The sequence below is a fragment of the Tachypleus tridentatus genome, chromosome 6, assembly GCF_004210375.1.
Source record: "Tachypleus tridentatus isolate NWPU-2018 chromosome 6, ASM421037v1, whole genome shotgun sequence".
Classification (NCBI taxonomy): domain Eukaryota; kingdom Metazoa; phylum Arthropoda; class Merostomata; order Xiphosura; family Limulidae; genus Tachypleus; species Tachypleus tridentatus.
Window position 1 is genome coordinate 20,619,594 of NC_134830.1, and position 16,868 is coordinate 20,636,461.

The window sequence follows — 16,868 nt, forward strand, 5'->3', positions numbered from 1 at the left end:
TACTTAGATCTGGTTTGCACTGATTGAAGTTTCATAAAGCAGTGAGTTCAAGATTAGAACCTCTCAAGACAGATAATTTAGTTCCAATGTTTGCTTAATCATTGTAGCACAAGACACACGTTTGCGATTTTTTTGTAGTTGGAGCTGAGATAAGGGACATCTGCGACTCCATATTTTATGTCTTTATTTGTTATTCAATGGCATTAGAAAACAAAAGGATTATGGATCAACTTGGGAGACAAAGACCACTCAGAAGGACATGTTACAAGTCGTACCCCAGCCGTGGTAAACGAGGTGTGGTGTTTTATAACATGTGAGAATCCACGTATATAAAGGTCAATGAATAAACCTTTATAGTGCCTTAGGCAAACAGTACGCAACATAAACTAGAAGCTGAACTAAAGTTATTTGCTCTCTTGGAACTTGAGAAGACTATTTATAATTTAAATGTATGGTAAAGTTACTAAAGCTATCTGCTACCGTCTAATTTTTAACTGCTGACAATAAAGAAGGTATCCAGTCAGCTGTACGTATGAAGCACAATCCACCTTAAGAGAGTAACTCTTACTTTTATGACGCACCCACAGCTTACGGTACAAGGTAGAATATATGTGGAACTCGACTATAAGCTCCGAACTTCATAAATCTATTACAGCGCCAGCTACTGCTCTTTTCAGAAGTCAATAAAGTTTATTTTTCAATATTCATACAAAGATGCCTAAGGATATATATATATAGCTACATTAGCCATCTGTACTTAATTTAAGAAACATACTAGAGGGAAGGCATCTAGACAACACCCACCGCCAACTCTTTAACTTCTCCGGTTTGGTCGAATAGTATGATTTGATTGTCACATTTGTCACGCACCTACTGTCCTAAAGTGTTTAGCGCAAATATATGGTAATAGGACACGAACACACACAGATCCACAGTGTGTGACACAACTATAAGACCATGCGCACTCCATACAATAAAGGAAAGAAGTGTAGAGGAAAATAAAAACAGTTTTGAAATCCACTTTGCTGTCAGAGTAGTTTAAATCAGGATCACATGAAACTGGAAACAAAAACTGTCGACAGACTCTGGACATTATGGTAATTGCTCTAAATCAGAGAAGGTACATATATGCATAACTGGTTAAGATGTTTGAAATATTTCTGAACGACGTGTAGCGATAAGTAATCCGTATAATTAGTATCGCAATATTTGTTTGTAATTAAGCACAAAGCTACACAATGGGCTATCAGTGCTCTGTCTGCCACGTGTGTCGAAACCTAGTTTCTAATATTGTCCGCACCGCTGTGCTGCTGAAGACTTGAGTAGAGTGAAGAGTGAAGGTTGTGACAGAAGTCGTCATACATTAAGTTAATCTAAGAGGAATAATTCCATAATCTAGTTTTGGTCATAACTTTTGTATTTTAGAATCGCAACGATGTTATTATGGGCTCAATTCTAATATTTTAATCCATTGCATGTATTTTTATTATTTTGACATCTGTTAAAAAAAACTCCTTGAAATATACGATTTAGACAACACAATATGGCGATTTTTTGTTCATTATTTTGTTTGCTAGTCATAACGTTATTGGAAATTCATGATACTTGTCAGCGAAAATTATCTTCATTTTAAAAATCAAAGCATTTCATAGTGTTTGTGATGTTCTAGTACAATATTTAGGAATAAACTAACTCTGAAAGAAAATATATTTAAAACAGGAATATAAATTTGAGAGAGAGCGAGCGAAAACGAAGAGTACATTTTGACGCACAGTGAAAACATTAATGACAGATACTAAATATCCCATCTTAAACGGCTAGCACAGATAGCCCTCGAGTAGCTTTGTGCGAAATTCAAAGAAACAAACAAACCTTTCAGTGATCGATATTTCGCCGTTAGGGACGATATCTTGGACTGTTCATTGGAAGGATAATAATAGCATGTGTTTTGGCCTAAAACTCCTCTAACATGAAGGAATAACCATATACGGATGTGGCAACTAGATGATATCTAGGTATTTGTTGATCTGTAAAGTGCATTCAAGCACTTCCACAATTGTGTACGAACATAATTTAAACATGACGTGTGTTTGTGTTTCATTTTACAAATTTAATAACACAAGTTTATAATAACGGAGGAAGTTATGTCTTACCAAGTTTTGAGCCGAACATTAGCATTACCACGATGTTCCCAGTCAAGAAGCATGCGTGAAAGGATGAACGAGAGTTCGCTAGAAAGGTTATCTATCGTCTGGTCAATGGACAGAGAGCAAATAGCTTATTGTGTAGCTTTGCGCTAAAACAACAGTAATCGCTATTCTTTAAGCAGCTTGTGTTGGACCAAATAGTTGGTGACCATCCGAAGTAATATAAAGTAACTGTTATATCTGTGCAATGTGAACAATTTAAATAACAAGAGGGAATAATCAGTAGCCGAGGCACTTCAAAGCATTTAAAGCAAGGCTAGAGTTCTTTCTCTTTTTCATTGGCTATATTTTTGTGTGACAGCAACACCAAATATGGGCATGCATATACCCGATTCACTTTTGTTACTCAATAGGATCTCTACGAGCATAGCCTCAAATTTAAATTATTTTACTGAAGGTTAAAGTAAATTAGAGACATTGAGCATGGCTGAGTAGATCGATCAAAAGAGTTTGACATCCTGAGTCCAAAACTGTAATTAGGTGTCAAATCGCTCAAGAGATGACTAAATTATGAGTTAAAAGTTTGTAGTTAAAACAAAAAAACGCAGAGCCATTCCATGAGTCCCTAAAACCGGTTAACTGCACTCTTTCACAAAAAATATCCAAATTTAACTAATGAGCGCTATTGTAGAAGTTATTAATTTTTCTATTACCAGGTTTTTGAATATATATTAGTAAGGTCAGTACACAGTTCTGTTTCAGTTTATACATACAGTAGTTTCATTTTTGTGATTTTAATTAAAATTAAATGTACGGTAAAATTAGATGTACGGTCTAATTTTACATATTAGAAACATCTCGTACAAAATAGATGAAGGTAACTGCAGATGAAAAGGTAACAGTAGTGTACTCATATGTTAATCACTTTAATAAGTACTAATGGTTGTTTCGTTTTGTCCAATAAAATAGTTTTTAACATTGTGATACGCAGGCGCATGTCCTCACGTTTGAAGCACGCCATTTTGACGCTTATTCGTCTGCTTTTGAACTTATACGAAGATAGTTGGTAGATTAGACTTCTAATTCGACAAGCTTTTCTTTATTTTACATTCTTATGGCAAGGAATAAATAATAAGTAACGATACTTATGATGATAAATCATATGACATTTTTAATCTCAATAAAATTAATAGTACCAGTTAACTGTTTATTATATTATATACACACGTACACAGTTATTTATTTTTATTGATTTCAGTTTATTACATAAATAAATAATAACCGAGATGTGTATTATGAGGTCAAGAAAGGAAAAGAAACTTGTCAGTTGCCAATTTCTGTCAGCATCATTTAACATATAACGAAAAATGTCTGTGGATACAGCACCAAAATGCGTTGGGAATACTCCATCTATCAGATATGATCCAAACACAAGTTTCAAACTTCTTAGCTGTTACAGAAAATCAAATAAGGTGATCAGAGTTGAGCGTTTCTACACCCATAACGTCACCATTCTCACTGTCTTTCACTGTCCGCTTCTGTCATATTTTGACATACAATGCAAGTGTTAAAGAAACCTTATAGTAGAAATAAACCAACCTATGTTTCCACACGTCTTGATACTTCTGTAATAATTACACACCGAATCTCCTTGACAAAGTTTATTCAAGTACATTCCAGGCAAGCTGAGAACGATCCAGATACAAGAAGATGGTCTTTCTGCTCAGATATACTGTTTGTTTTGTTTTTGAATTTCGCGCAAAGCTACACGAGGGCTACCTGCGATAACCATCCCTAATTTAACAGTGTAAGACTAGAAGGAAGACAGCTAGTCATCACCACTCACCGCCAACTCTTGAACTACTCTTTTATCAACGAATAATGGAATATACCGTCACATTATAACGACCCCACCACTGAAAGGGTGAGCATGTTTGGTGTGATGGGGATTCGAACCTGAGACCTTCAGATTACGAGCGGAATATCTTAACCACCTCTCCATACCGGGCCTACTGGACAGTAATAGATGTTTCTGTGATGAAAGCATTATAAACTTTTTCTAGAGGGGGTTAATAGATTCGTATAAAAATAACCTTAGTAACTCAAATGAAACGGTAAACAAAGGCTTGATAAATAATAAATAATCTGTGTTTTTTATATCTGTTAAAAACGTGATTTTTTATAACGTAGGCTTGTCGTAAGCCTGAAGACCCTCGTTTGCAAAAGCCAGATCGGTCTTAACGCATCAAAGTGTGAGCCCCAAACACTTAAACAATAAGTTATTTGAGTATAGAAGATGACATAGTAGATTTAATAGAAGACTCGATACAATCTTTCGGTATATTATTATAAAAACAACTCTCGAGAGGTTATTCTAAATAACAACTCCAAGAACCTTAGTTGAATCAGCCTTAGTTATAGTAATGCCATTAAAACTCAAATAATCCTTTATCTGTTCCCTGGACATTATCATATATTATGACTTTCAAATGCTTATAACCAGGAAGTTCTCATGAAGCGAAGTAACAGTAAAAACAACTCATATTCTTTACTGTAAAACAGCAAGAGTATTAGCCACTATAGTAAGAGCCATTTATCGGCATACAGATTGTATAATTTTGGAGATACCGAAATTAAAGCATTTACATAGATAATAAACAAGAGGGGGCCAAGGACTTAGTTCTGAGGAACCCCATAATGAATAATATGGAATTGAGACATTATTCCATTAATAATGGTGTAACACTGTTTATTTATCAGATGTGTTTTAAGAATATGATAAATATTACCTCATAAAGCGTAATGAGAACATTTATAAGATAAAATTGTATTGTGAGCACTGTTAAATGTTAAACTGTTAAATGCCTTGGCAATTTCTAGGGTAGAAATTAAAACAAATGTTTTGGAGTTATAAGTCTTAATAAGCTTTGCAGAGATTATAAATAGATACTTTTCGGTAGATATGTGATTACTGAAACCAAACTGTGAAATTGTTGAGACTTATTGTTCTGGAGAAACATAATTCCGCAGTAAAATATACCTTCAATATTACGAGAGAATGTAGACAAGATGGAAGTAGGCTGAATTATCATTAGGATAATCATCCTTGTAGATTGGTAGGATCGTAACACTTTGAAGAATCTTACAAGATTTACAAATTGTGCATACTTTATTAACAAGTACAGTTAATGCTTTAATAAGTGAGTCATTAGGCGATTTAACCATTAATGGCCAAAAAGAACTTGCTTGTTTAGTTTGTTTTAAGTTTCGTGCAAAACTACACGAGGACTATCTGCGCAAGCCGTTCTTAATTTAGTAGTCTAAGACTATAAGGAAGGCAGCTAGTCATCACCACCTACCGCCAACTCTTGGGCTACTTTTTTACCAGCGAATAGTGGCATTAACTGTCACATTATAACGCCCCCACGGCTGAAAGGGCGAGCATGTTTGATGTAACGGGGATTCGAACCCACGACCCTTGGATTATGAGTCGAGTGCCTTAACCACCTGGCCATGCCAGGCCCTGGGTAAGGGAAACAAGTGATGATGATAGTGTTACAAAAGGGTTCATAATTGTTATTATGGTTAATAGTCTATACGACTACCTAAGCCTAATTGCTGATTAGTTACTCCTCAGATTTCAACCTTATAACAGTAAAATCAAAATTTAAAAACAATGATCTTTAATCGCAATTTAGTCTAGAATTTAAAGCTATAAAGAAATTAACGTTGTTGCTTGTGCAGAAGTATATATAAAAGTATTCGTACTTTTTTTACTTTAAACAGATCAGTTTAATCAAAGTTTGGTGCCAAAGAGTGAGACTTAAAACAGCTTTTTTATATTAAAAGATATATATATATGAAGGCTTTTTGCAATGATGGAAAATATTTTAGGAGATCTTATAACGAAACGCTCAGAGATTAGAAAACTTCCGACCTACTTTTATTAATTTGGATCCATCTGAGCATCTCAGGATTTCGGCGAAATGTTTGTGTTGCATATAATAATATTACAGTTTATCAGACTATCAGTTAATGTGAAACCTAACCAATGTCATGTTTCTCTCTGAAATGTTATTTGTAAACACTTAGATAATGTATATAGTAGCTAGCACAAGGTTATTACGTCGAGCTCCTGTATAGGGTGTTCATACTTAGGATGGCCACTTTAACACCCTGTTTATACATTAACTAGCATAGGTCATTACATTTATCTCCTGTACAGACTGTTCATTATCAGGACGACTCTGTGCGTTTAGTAGTTGTTCTTGGTTAATACGTCGAACTTTGTATAAATTTTCCATTAACAGAAACTCTTGTGAGACGTTTTGTATGCAGTATCTGACCTAGGGTATTTCTCAGAGGTCTTATGTATTTTGCTGAGACAGATGTTTATACCAACATATAGATCACGTAGTCGCTAAGCTAAAGTTTCTTAATACCGTTATTTGTATGTGGCAGTCGGACTGAGTGATCACTGTAATTTTGTGAATAGTAGCTAGTTTGGATGAACACATCGAAATAACATACGTACAGTATACAAGCTGAGTGACTGCATTATAACCTAATTATGTTAGTTAGTTTCTAAGCTGATTAATCACATTGTAACCCTGTGAATAGTAGATGGATTCCACGATCACATCAACTGGAGTGCGTAGACATTTGCATCTAATTGATTACATTGTAACTCTGTGTACAGTAGCATGTCCAGATGATTACATCGAGATGATTTGCATACAGCTTCTGAGCTAATTTGTCGTATTAGAACTTTGTGTATAATAGATAGTTTTGCTGCATTTTTCTGGTAAGAGGCCCGAAAACATGTTTTTTTATGCTTTTAGTTTGCACCTGAGGCAATTATTTTCACACAAGGTCAGTGACTGCCCGCAGCTTTTATGTTATCTATTCATACATTTATGTGGTAGTAATGGTAAGTAAATATTACTTCAATTATCTTTTGACAGTTTTAAATTTCATTACCTGAACCGACAAAACGACTGCAATCTATATTCTGATTGCCCAACAAATTCGTTAAAATATCAAAGTTATTTAGAAAATCGGTTTGTTTTTTGTGAACATGTAAAATGATAAGATTTTGTTCAATCTCTGCTGAGACATTTCAGTATTTCAGAGGTAACTTTTCACTCTACGCAATGCAATAAGAGAACGCTCAGTAGCTGCGTAGCTACCATAATGACCATTAATTTCACAGTCCTGCAAAACTGATCAAGATGACCCTTCTGCCTGAGAGGTAGAAATTGAATATATGTTATAGAAGGTACTTCTAAATCACGAGAAGGTAAACAGAGCTCTTCAAAGCTACACGTGAGGTTAGCATGAAGACTGAGTAGCTGGACACGCACCAAGTCTTGGCCCAAAACATTTTTGTAAAATTCACATATCAACTGCAACTCTTCAGTCTTTTAATCCTGGTATGTTTTGATCACTAGATGCTCATGGTTTGAACGTACCTCGTAACTACATTACCCAAAACGATCCTTTATGCAATTTACTATGGTATATTTTCCTTCATTATAAAGATAGTATTGATAAAACATAGGAGATTCATGGAACTGGTAACTCGCCAATACATCCTCATAGAGGGTTAGCAACCTGTATCAAAGAGGCAGTTGTGGTTGTGCTACACTAAAAGATCTAGCCACTGAATTAAGTTTTTGCCAAAATAAAAAGCACAATTTTTTCTGTTCGTAAAGTGTTAAAAGTGTGAATGACCATTTCGGCTCCAGAAATTGTATTCTTCTATAACGCTTTATTCCTATTATCGGAATGACTTAGTAACCTTTCACCAAAGAATAAAACCAAAAAGAGGGTAAATGTTTTTCATTTGTAACAAAACTCCTTTAGTTTTAGCATCGGTTTTGGTGTCTCTCAGCTTCTTCTCAAGTAACTTGTAACTGTTTATAATGATGCACAAGAAATCAGCATGAAATGTGCATCTAGAAGGACACGGTACTCGAATTTCTGGTGTGTGATTTCTAGTCTCCACATTGCTTACTTGCTTCAAGTATTGAAAAACTGCTTCGTAAGGAATTAAATATTTTATAACTTGTGTTATTACATGTGTCATCCTTCATTACCTTAATTACTTTTAATGTATCCCTGGCTGCAAGACTGATGGACTATATATAACAGTGTGTGCAAACTGATGGACTATATATAACAGTGTGTGCAAACTGATGGACTATGTATAACAGCGTGTGCAAACTGATCTTGGTTCTTCTTACTGAATTTTTAGACCCAATCCAGATCGAAAACCTTTCATTATACTGGCTCCATCATAACGCTGCCTTCCTACTTTAGACATGAATATATTTTATTTTTGTATGTATATCTTAAGCAAATGCAGTCAATGTTGCAGCAGCAATAGAAAGTACATGATACAAGCCAATAAAATTTCCCATTAACCTCAAAACTCTGGGATTTCCATCAAATAACAAAAGCCACCTACTCTTTGTTAGAATTATCAGTTGTTTCATCAATCATCAGCGTTAGGAAATGGGATGTGTTGTAGAAAACGGTTATGTTTCTAAGCACGTGCAATGCCATAACCTTAGTTACGTCATTTTGTGTGTTAGTCTACTACCACTTGATTCAATCAATCATAGTTGAATCATCTTCACCTTTCAGTCTTGTAAATTCATCAAAGTGGCTATCTTCTTGACTTTCATCACCTTGTAATACCAAGCCTGGTCAGGAGAGAAACCTGATTCTAGAATAATCTTCAAACACATTCTGTGATTATATTCTTTCTATTTTGTAATCTCTTGATTGCAGCTCACCGAACATCTGTAATACTGACTTAAATGACAACCATTATTTCCACAACTTATGAGATATGCTTTGTTGGTGTTTTGGAAACAGTACAGTTGCATTTTCCTTTTCATAATTATACAGTAAAACCAAACTAAGGCTGTAAAGGTATCTCAAAATTTTAACACATTCTTATGCGTACAACTTGCATGATGCTTGTAGATACACACATGTCATGAAGTGAGTGACCCATATAATACACATTATCAACTGTAATTGTTGTGGCTTGTCATAGTCTAGGTGAATAATAATAATATTTATATGGTATAGCTATACATGTATCACGGTAAAATGATGTGTAGTTACATAGCTCATGAAGTAGCTATAAACTTACAAAAAATGGTTCTGGGTTAGAACATTTTCTTCTCTTATTTATAAGGAGAGACTCAAGTGTGACAAAATACACCATCAGCCTCTTGATGGTGTAAAAGCGGCTACTGCATATGCTACATAGGCTGGAAGGAATGTTGTACGATAGTCTTCTTACCAAACGAATGGTCGGGAAACAAAAATTGAGCCAGTTCATGAGAAGATGAAGGAAATATCAGAATATTAATGCAGCAAGAGAAACTAGTCATATTATAAAAACCACAAGACAAAATAGCAACCTAAAAATATTTTATAATGTTTACATTGCCATGCAAAGCATATTTTTCATAGCCTTTAATCTTGCTTAGTTACAGAGCCATCAAATAGTAAATAAGACCTCTCTTGCCACACCCACCAATCAAATACTGTCTTTCAGGGTATGTCAGTAGTTCTTTCTTATATTTAATACTATATTATTTATATCCAATAAAAAGCCAAGAATTTCATACATCAAATGAATTATTATATTACGTAATTTTTGTATAAAAATACTAATTTTTCTTTCAGTTAAAACAGTTTTCCCACGGGAAACACATGGAATAACTTGGATAAGTTTGTAACGGCTCTTGTCACATAATTATAAAGCCAGGAATAATTGTGATGGTTATGAGATGTTTTCTGCATGTTATTATTCTATGCTCTTTGATGCTTTATTTAATACACTAACAGTATAAAAAAATAGGGTTAAACGTCATTGATAGTCGACATCAAGAAAAGAAGCTCAGATAAGTAATTTATTTCTTGTTTTTCATGTGTATTATTTATTTAGTATTATAAAATTAACTAAATTGTAAAAGTAATTGACTCTTTTTAGGATAGCTATGGTTAGATTAGGTAAACACTCGAGAAGCTCCAAGCAGCTTTTAAGTACGTATTTAGATAGGTAACATGAGACACATGCACATACCCCGAGTGACTTAAAACATAAAGGTGCGAATCATAGACACGGTTTAAAGGGAAGAAAAAAGTAAACTTTAATTTTAAATAGATCTATAATGTTAGAAGTTTAAAGTTACTTAGGATAAACAAATGCTTAATGTTATAAGTTGAAGCCATTCTAGAATAAAAAGAAGGGTAATTTAGAGTTATTTAGATTTTTTGTTGGTTACGAGGTCGGTCAAGTTAACCAGTGTTGTATAGAGTTAGAGTAAAGGAAATAATAAACAAAATATGAAGTTTTACTGAAGAAAAATCGTTAGATAATTTATTTAGGAGGTTTTAGAGAGTCCGCAAATGAAATTTGAGATTTTTGAGATGAAGAAAATCACTTTGCACTCGGACTAGTAAATGAAAAAAAACTGGATATATTCATGGGCATATCTTCAGTAAAAATACTTCATAAAAATTTGAGTTTTTGTATATAAAATAATCGTAATGTTTACTGAGAGACTGCAAAATTTTGCGAAGACACACATAATATATTAAAAATTAGTAGTATCGAAACTATAACAAACACAAAGTGGCCATGTAGTCATCAACTTAGCCAAATCCCTGTTGAAAGAGTTAAAATTTTGCAACTTAAATCTAATTGACACACTGATAACAAGATTTTTTGTTCAATATATGTTTATAAAACACGAAAGAAGTAAAAAGAAAACAAGAAGTTAAGGATAATAAAACAATGCATGTAAAAGCCAGCTTTCATAGACTGGAAGTTTTTACATTAAAGAAATCATTTCAAATATTCAACTTTCGATGAGTATTAATTAAAGCAATTATTACAACATTATCAAAACAATGTTAGATCGCGTCATTGTCGAATAATTTTAATCAATGTCTAACAGTATCAAAGCAATGTTAGATCACGTCATTGTCGAATAATTTTAATTAATGTCTGCAGTGATACCTGTTATTATTTCAAACAGTGTAATGAATTAGCCTAATCTGATTGTTATTCAACAAAAAGAACTATATGATCTAGCAAAACAAGAATTAATTTGGATCATGACTAAAACAAAATTCCACTTGATGAATTTTTGCTTAGATATAACTCAAACTTCTTCATAATTAGAACTAATAGGGTAATCTAGCACTAGATCCTTACTGTAAAAATAAAAATGAGCAATTACTATTTTGTTGAAAAACATAGTTTATAGTTCTTTTATACATGAAAGTCGTTCCGATTATTCAGCTCACTTTGGTTAATATTCCTGGATTGTGAACCTGTGATTCTGGGACAGTGAATGTACTATCAGAGTAACTGCTAAATCTCACTACTCGGTCAGCCAAGAGTGGCTCAGGATTTAAATGCCACTGTTTTTGACTAGCTGTCTGCTTTCTAGTCTATGAGTTTGAAATTAATGACGTCTTTTCAGAGATAGTCCTTTGTGAAAGTACAGAGTGGGCAGAACCAAGTGTTGGTGATAGCGAAAATATGGTGTGCGCAGGAATAAGCACTGGTAAGAGTGAAAGTGTAGTGTGGGCAGGAATAAGCACTGGTAAGAGTGAAAGTGTAGTGTGGGCAGGAATAAGCACTGGTAAGAGTGAAAGTGTAGTGTGGGCAGGAATAAGCACTGGTAAGAGTGAAAGTCTAGTGGGGGCAGGAATAAGCTGGTAAGAATGAAAGTGTAGTGTGGGCAGGAATAAGCTGGTAAGAGTGAAAGTGTAGTGTGGGCAGGAATAAGCTCGGTAAGATGAAAGTCCAGTGTGAATAGAAAAGCTCCGGCAAGAACGAGCGCAGCGCGGGCATGAACACGTCGGTAAGATGAGCGCAGTGTAAGGCGGAACAAACGTTAACCGGCAAGAGTGAGTGCAGCAGCGGGCGAATGAACGCCAACCGGCAAGATGAGCGCAGTGCAGCGCAAGAAACGCTAACCGGCAAGATGAAAGTCCAGTAAAGGCGAACGTCGGCAAGAACGAGCCGCAGCGCGAATATGGAACGCTCGGCAAGATGAGCGCAGTGCGTGGCGAACGAACGCCAACCGGCAAGATGAGCGCAGCGCGGGCAAGCGAACGTTAACCGGCAAGATGAGCTGCGCGGCGTAAGGCGAACGTTAACCGGCAAGATGAGCGCAGTCCAGGCGAACACAACGCGAACGTCGGCAAGAAACGAGCGCAGCAGCGCGCCGCTAAGAACGAGCTGCAGCGCGGGCAAGATGGCGCCGGCACGAACAGGAACAGCTTAACCGGCGAGATGGTATGAACGAACCGGCAAGATGAGCAGATGATTATGAACGTTAACCGGCAAGATGAGCGCAGCGTGCGGGCATGAACGTAACCGGCAAGATGAGCGCAGTGCGGGCTATGAACGCTAACCGGCAAGATGGTTTGTCACAGATGGGGCTATGAACGCCAAACCGGCAAGATGAGCCACAGATGGGGCAGGCGGAACAAGCCAACCGGCAAGATGAGCCGCAGCGCGGGCGAACGTTAACCGGCAAGATTTTGAGCATAAGCGCGTAAAATATGAACGCCAACCGGCAAGATGAGCTGCAGCGCGGGCGAACGTATGAACGCTAACCGGCAAGATGAGCCACAGATGGGCTATGAACGTTAACCGGCAAGATGAGCGCAGCGTGCGGCTATGAACAAATAACCGGCAAGATGAGCGCAGCGCAGATGGGCTATGAACGCTAACCGGCAAGATGAGCCACAGATGGGGCTATGAACGTTAACCGGCAAGATGAGCGCAGTGCGGGCTATGAACGTTAACCGGCAAGATGAGCTATTACAGCGCGGCATGAACGCCAACCGGCAAGATGAGCGCAGCGCGGGGCATGAACGGCCAACCGGCAAGATGGCTCACAGATGCGGCGAAGAACGTTAACCGGCAAGATGAAAGCCGCAGCGCGGGCATGAACAAAAACCGGCAAGATGAGCGTATAAGCGGGCTGGCTGAACGTTAACCGGCAAGATGAAAGCTTGTCACAGATGCGGCTATGAACAAATTAACCGGCAAGATTTTGCCATAATAGAAGCGGGGCATGAACGCTAACCGGCAAGATGAGCGCGCAGTGCGGGCATGAACGTTAACCGGCAATATTTGTTTCACAGATGGGCTATGAACGCTAACCGGCAAGATTTGCGCAGCGCGGGCGAAACGCCAACCGGCAAGATTTGTTTCGCAGCGCGGGCTATGAACGTCAACCGGCAAATATTTGCTCACAGATGGGGCATGAACGGGCCAACCGGCAAATATTTGCCGCGCAGCGCGGGCTATGAACGGGCCAACCGGCAAATATTTTGTTTATAAGATGGGCCATGAACAAAATAACCGGCAAGATTTTTGCAGCGCAGCGTGCGTACATGAACGCATTAACCGGCAAGATGAGCAGCAGCGCGGGCTATGAACGCTTAACCGGCAAGTATGAATGCGCAGCAGGAATAAACAAGCTGGCAAGAGTGAAAGCGCAGTGTGGGCAGGAATAACGCTCGGCAAGATTTGCAGGAATAAGCAGATAAAGCGGGGGCAGGAACGCTCGGCAAGAGTGAAAGTGTAGTACGGGCAGGAAATAAGCACTGGTAAGATGAAAGCCATAGAGGGCAGTGGGCGTTATAAGATGGTAAGCAAACGACAGTAGCGTGGGCAGGAACATGTGTCGGTGATGATGAAAGTATAGAGTGGGCAGTGTTAGCGATGGTGTAAACATAGTGTGGGCAGGAACATGTGTTGGTAATGGTGACAGTATAGTGTAGGAGGGAACATGTGACTGTGATGATGAAAGTATAGTGTGAGCAGGAATAAGTTTTAGTGGACGTATGAAATTTTACGTCTTCTCAGTGCCATTAGTGGCACACGTTATAGAGATAATACCAATCCTTTCTTTGCTAAATATTGGTAAATTTGGCTTAATCAAAGCCATTATTAACTGCATGATACAGTTCTTATATAAAAAGAAAGTTGACAGAATTTAATGACCTACACTTTCCTAAGATTCATTCAAAGCTCTTGGGAAACACATCGCTTCCTCTCAAGTAATTCCAAGTACTAAAATGCGCTTGAAACAGATCCTGGGACTTTATGAACATATTAACTAAGCATTCAACGTTAATGCTCGGGTTCTCTTGCTGTTCATATTAATAATACCCCGTAATACTGAAAATATTATTATTTTTTAGCATTTTTAATGACGTAGCTGATTAACAACTGCCTGGCTCCCCTCAGTGGCACAGCAGTATGTCTGCTGACTCAAAACGTTAGAATCCTGGTAGCCCATTGCATTGCTTTGTACTTAACTTAAAACAAACAAACAAACAAAATAAATAACTGACTGGTTTGTATGGAAATAAAGATACGAATATTTAACACTAATTTACAAAAGTACCCTCTTATAAATAAATTATTTTAAATGTGAAACTTTAAAATACTTTTCAATTAATTTTCAACACAGTGAAACTGAGCTGATGTAACCAATTTCTTCTTAAGATTTCTACCAATTAAGAAGTGAAGACACATTACGTACTGTTTGCCATGGTATGTTTATTTGATGATTATACTATGTTAGACACTAATCTCCATATCAAGTACATTGTATAATTGTCGTCGTGCTCTTTCATTGTTCCTGCTTCAACCACTGTGTTCCATATCAAGTATGTTTTATAATTGTCGTCGTGTTATTTCGTTGTTCCTGCTTGAACCACTGTATTCCGTATCGAGTATATTCTATAACTGTGGTCGTGTTCTTTCATTATTCCTGCTTCAACCACTGTGTTCCGTATCGAGTATGTTTTATAACTGTGGTCGTGTTCTTTCTTTATTTCTGCTTCAACCACTGTGTTCCGTATCGAGTATGTTTTATAACTGTGGTCGTGTTCTTTCATTGCTCCTGCTTGAACCACTGTGTTCCGTATCGAGTATGTTTTATAACTGTGGTCGTGTTCTTTCATTATTCCTGCTTCAACCACTGTGTTCCATATCAAGTATGTTTTATAATTGTCGTCGTGTTATTTCGTTGTTCCTGCTTGAACCACTGTGTTCCGTATCGAGTATGTTCTATAACTGTGGTCGTGTTCTTTCATTATTCCTGCTTCAACCACTGTGTTCCGTATCGAGTATGTTTTATAACTGTGGTCGTGTTCTTTCATTATTCCTGCTTCAACCACTGTGTTCCGTATCGAGTATGTTTTATAACTGTGGTCGTGTTCTTTCTTTATTTCTGCTTCAACCACTGTGTTCCATATCAAGTATGTTTTATAACTGTGGTTGTGTTGTTTCATTATTCCTGCTTCAATCACTGTGTTCCGTATCGAGTATGTTTATAACTGTGGTTGTGTTGTTTCATTATTCCTGCTTCAACCACTGTGTTCCGTATCGAGTATGTTTTATAACTGTGGTCGTGTTCTTTCATTGTTCCTGCTTGAACCACTGTGTTCCGTATCGAGTATGTTTTATAACTGTGGTCGTGTTCTTTCATTGCTCCTGCTTGAACCACTGTGTTCCGTATCGAGTATGTTTTATAACTGTGGTCGTGTTCTTTCATTATTCCTGCTTCAACCACTGTGTTCCATATCAAGTATGTTTTATAATTGTCGTCGTGTTCTTTCATTATTCCTGCTTCAACCACTGTGTTCCGTATCGAGTATGTTTTATAACTGTGGTCGTGTTCTTTCTTTATTTCTGCTTCAACCACTGTGTTCCATATCAAGTATGTTTTATAACTGTGGTTGTGTTGTTTCATTATTCCTGCTTCAATCACTGTGTTCCGTATCGAGTATGTTTTATAATTGTGGTCGTGTTCTTTCTTTATTTCTGCTTCAACCACTGTGTTCCATATCAAGTATGTTTTATAACTGTGGTCGTGTTCTTTCATTGCTCCTGCTTGAACCACTGTGTTCCGTATCGAGTATGTTTTATAACTGTGGTCGTGTTCTTTCATTATTCCTGCTTCAACCACTGTGTTCCGTATCGAGTATGTTTTATAACTGTGGTCGTGTTCTTTCATTATTCCTGCTTCAACCACTGTGTTCCGTATCGAGTATGTTTTATAACTGTAGTCGTGTTCTTTCATTATTCCTGCTTCAACCACTGTGTTCCGTATCGAGTATGTTTTATAACTGTAGTCGTGTTCTTTCATTGTTCCTGCTTCAACCACTGTGTTCCGTATCGAGTATGTTTTATAACTGTGGTCGTGTTCTTTCATTATTCCTGCTTCAACCACTGTGTTCCATATCAAGTATGATTTATAATTGTCGTCGTGTTCTTTCATTGTTCCTGCTTCAACCACTGTGTTCCGTATCGAGTATGTTTTATAACTGTGGTCGTGTTCTTTCATTATTCCTGCTTCAACCACTGTGTTCCGTATCGAGTATGTTTTATAACTGTAGTCGTGTTCTTTCATTATTCCTGCTTCAACCACTGTGTTCCGTATCGAGTATGTTTTATAACTGTAGTCGTGTTCTTTCATTATTCCTGCTTCAACCACTGTGTTCCGTATCGAGTATGTTTTATAACTGTGGTCGTGTTCTTTCATTGTTCCTGCTTCAACCACTGTGTTCCGTATAGAGTATGTTTTATAACTGTCGTTATTCCTGCTTCAGTCGTGATGTTCCGAATCAGATGTATACAGTATAAACTACTCATTG